Source organism: Pinus tabuliformis, chromosome 8 (assembly GCF_031772625.1).
Source record: "Pinus tabuliformis cultivar Carrire ecotype Pingquan chromosome 8, CPIR1, whole genome shotgun sequence".
Taxonomy (NCBI): domain Eukaryota; kingdom Viridiplantae; phylum Streptophyta; class Pinopsida; order Pinales; family Pinaceae; genus Pinus; species Pinus tabuliformis.
In genome coordinates, this window is record NC_142294.1 from 1,299,872,462 (window position 1) to 1,299,877,051 (window position 4,590).

Sequence of the window (4,590 nt, forward strand, 5' to 3'; positions counted from 1 at the left end):
TGTCCACCTTTTCCAAAGTTAAGTGTGGGTTTATGGTTAAGTTTGCTTTTTATCAAAGTTAAGTGCGGGTTTGGTTACTTCGCGATTAAGGTTACAAGTCAAATTTTGGTAAGTTATCCCATATTTTTTGAAGTTTATAAGAAACAGGGTTGTTGAAGTAGATGTGGAGACTGTGCTCCCTTTTACGCATTACTTTTATTCCATCCCTCCTCTGATTGTACAACGAACTAGCTTCCTTTCCCCTTTTTCTTGCAATATATAAAAAGTAACCAAGTGTGTTAATATATATATATATATATATATATATATATATATATATATATATATATATATATATATATATATATATATGTTTTACTTTCTTTAAGCAAATTACATTTTTAGAGTTTGATCTATTTAAAAATCTATCTTAATTCTTATCTACTAAACTATAAGAGGGATTAAATCTCTAGGGATGAGAGAGATCAAATCTCTTTTCACTCTAAAAAAGATTTGCATCTTAAAATATTTGGTCCCTCTCTAGCTCAGTAGATTAGGAGTTAAGATAGATTAGGCAGCTTTAATTATTAATTATTAGTAAAATTATTAATTTCAGGTTTTTTATTTTATTTTCTTGAAAAATATTAAACATTACAACATCTCTACTATATTGGACTTGAAAACACACAATTTTAAATTTATATTCATCCATAATGAAATTAAATCTTTTAAATATTTGATAAATTCTAATTTAAAATAAATTTATCTTAAGATCCAAACTTATCTTGACTTTATTAATTCCAATAGATTTCATTATTGAATTTAAGCTTTTGTGATCCATATTGTGAAAAGTCAAAAAACTTTCGGTAAAAATCACATCATCAAAGTTATTCGTTCATCCTCAAGACAATATAAAGAACAAGATCTTGGCATCAAGGAAAAAAAATTAGCTCTTATGATATAATGGTTAGATTTGACTAAATAAATAATATTTTCATATAAAGAAAATGGTTAGATTTGACTAAATAAATAATATTTTCATATAAAGAAAATGGTTAGATTTGACTAAATAAATAATATTTTCATATAAAGAAAATAGTTAAATTTGACTAAATAAATAATGTTTTCATATAAAGAAAATGATTAGATTTGACTAAATAATAATATTTTAATATAAAATACTAATTGTTAAAATTGAATTAAGGGAAATGTATATGTAAAAATAAAAATAATAATAATATTTACATCAAACCTAAATAATCAAAACAATAAACAATTAATAAAATCAATATAATAAAATAAAAATAATATTTGGGTAATACTTAAATAATCAAAACAATTAATTTTACTTTATGTATTTACAACATTTAGTTTAATTATAGATTGGAATTATAGTAATTATTTTGAATGTAGGGTTAAAAAAAAATTAAATAAATAAATAAATAAAAATGACGATGAACCACACTGGTTGGTTCGAAACGCGTCGACACAAGATTGGTCATGTGATTTTGCCGAAGATTTTCTAAACAAAAATGATAATATTAATAATAATATTAGACAATTTTATCCAAAAATTGGAACATAAAAAGATTACTCTTATACTTTTTAGAATTAGATCTTACAACAATCATGTATAAAACTTACTATTAATTAACTAAATATTTAAATGAATATGAAACATTTAATTATATAACTCTTGTGGAAAGTTCATATGTTACCTTCTTTACATTATCTTAAATTATCTAACTATTTAATTATATAAATTTAAACATTTTTAATAAAGGTTTGACTAACTTACTATTAATTTAATAATTATTAATTTAATAATTATTTATTTATTTAAAATAACTAGTAAATAATTATTTGTTTAATTAATTTAATAATTATTTGTTTATTTAAGCTAACTAAACATTTATTTTTCATTTAAACCTAGTTATGTGTTCCTATCCTTATCTCTTATCTAGTCCATCTAGCCGTTTCCCTCTCAAATATAATTTTTAGGTCTAACTTCCAGTTAAATATAGACATTACCTGGTCAAATATCACTATTATAGGTGCCTGGTTAATTATAGCGGTTATACTATTTAACATGCAGCCTGGATCTGATTCTTCAACTTGTCCTGACAATGAACCACACTGGTTGGTTCAAAACGCGTCGACAAATGATCTTTCATGTGATTTACGTTGAAAACCTTTTTCTCATAACTTGACATGGATCACAGAAGCCTAAATTCAACATAAAAATAAATAAAAATAATAAATGATCAAACTTAAATAAAAAACATTTAGATCAAACCTAAATAATCCAAATACTAAAATAAAAATAATATTTAGTAGGGATCCAACCATTACTAATTTTCCACGGATATTTAGGTCAAACCTAAATAATCCAAACACTAAAATTAAAAATAATATTTAGGAGGGATCCAACCATTACTAATTTTGCAGCGATTGTCTCTATTCATATTGCTTGGCATGCTTTCAATCTCAAGTTACAATGATGGAAATGATCTATCTTAACAATGGCGTCACACCTTCAATAGAGATGTGGTGTTTTGTCTTTTCCACGTGTTATGTTAATGCTCTGGTTCTCTGATGTTTGAGATTTGTTGGAGATGTGGTGTTTTGTCTTTTCCACTTGTTATGTTAATGCTCTGGATCTCTCATGTTTGATATTTGTGGCATGTTATTCTTGAATCCTCTGATTTATTCACCAGCACCAACATAGGGTGTTCCACATGTTTCACCAACAACATAGGGTGTTCACATGAACAAGAACATAGGGAGGGGTGTTCCACATGAACAAGGGATTACATTAACGTCTTTCATACTTTTTGGGTTCATTGTGTCTTTTATAGATCTTAGGGAACTTTGTATAGTGTTAAAGGGCCTAAAGGTTGAGGGAACCTTGTGCTTTCTTAGAATCATTGCAATCTTGTGAGTGGTCCTATAAAAAGTAAGTGTACACCATAAAACTGATCATTGGGTTCTTTTTTAATCTTGGAACACGTGTCATCCTTAAGGAAAGCCCTAAAACATTGGAGCTTATTATAACCATTATTTTTGAAAACTTTGAGATGGGTTTTCTCATCTTCAAGATGACTTTCATCAAAAACTCTAAATGTGCGAGTGGCTAAAGTGTTGTGAATACCCAACTTTTGAGTAGATAAATGATGAGACTTAGGGTGAAGGTACTACTACGTATGAGTTTTCTTCCAAAAAACCTAATGTGAAAATGATTCAAAAAAACCTAATGTGAAAATGATCCATGATCACGTAAAAAAGCTCTCATTAATTTCATTATCTATCATCAAAATAAAGTCAATCTAGCTAAACAAAAAAATGTAATAATAAAAATTCACTGTAAATTTGAAATTTTGTTTATTAAATTTAATATAATTTAACTATTTTATTTTTTTAATTTAATAATATAATATTTTTTAAATTAAATAGAGATGATTCTAATAGATTACACTACTCAAAAGATTCTTTGTTATTGAGCTTAGAGATTACTACCATTTTAGATGGTTCAATGGCATAGGTACAAACAAAAATGGGGTTTATTGCTGTGTGGAGAGTCTTTTTCTGAGCCAAATGGTTTGCCATGGATGAAATCAATGTCTTTGGAGACTCCAAATTGATTATTGAATGTTCTAAATTGGTTGATGATTTGGAGGAACGGGCAGAATTAAGTTGTTATTAAAACTTTTAAAAAAATATCCTACAAAGAACAAGATCAAATAGCAAATTTATTATTAAAAACAGATGCAACATTGAGGCGGTTGATACGGTTGATAAATACATTAGTCTTTTCGGAAACATCCGATAAAATTGAAACGATATAGAAGAGATTAGCATGACCCCTAACCAAGGATGACACACACAAATCGAAAAATGGTCCAACTTTTTAGCGCTAAAAAAAGGTGATAAATACATTGTTTAGGAAAAGAGAACATTCCAGCTCCAAGGGAGCATTAGAATATATTGAAGAAATGTTAAAGTACTTTTTTCAATAGCCATTATTTCAGATACTTTGCAATATAACTAAAGTACTTGTATTTCTGTTTTGTAGTTTTACATTCCAGCTCCAAGGGAGCATTAGAATATATTGAAGAAATGTTAAAGTACTTTTTTCAATAGCCATTATTTCAGATACTTTGCAATATAATTAAAGTACTTGTATTTCTGTTTTGTAGTTTTACATAAGACAATTGGAAGATCAGGAACAGCTTTTGTATTTTGAATTTCGATATAATGAAAGAGGCAGAAAGAGGATGGTCAATAGAGATAGATATCAGTTCCAAATGTGGAAAAGACAGAACTGAAGAGGGATAGTTCTGTGAATCAGTGAAAACAGTTGAGCAAATATGGTTTTTCTTACACACGGTGGTAGCCAGCAGGTGCTAAGTGCCAACTAACCATCCAAGTTATACATCATTAACTAACTAACTAATTAATTTTTATTTATGTAACTGAATCCTATTAAACGAGAAAGCGTTTCACACCTAATCAATCTTAATAATTTTTATTTATCTATGTAATTGAATTATATTAAACTAGAAAGCGTCTCACACCTAATAAATCTAAAATTAAATGGCAAATAAAACTTTA

General features: G+C 27.1%; 1 non-coding gene across 1 annotated transcript; it reads left to right on the forward strand.

Annotated features, from left to right (window-relative positions):
• The first annotated feature begins 3,785 nt into the window (after positions 1-3,785).
• Positions 3,786-3,888, forward strand: LOC149240220 (U6 spliceosomal RNA). The gene has a single exon (XR_016246803.1). It is a non-coding gene; the product is annotated as a U6 spliceosomal RNA (small nuclear RNA).
• Positions 3,889-4,590: the final 702 nt, after the last annotated feature.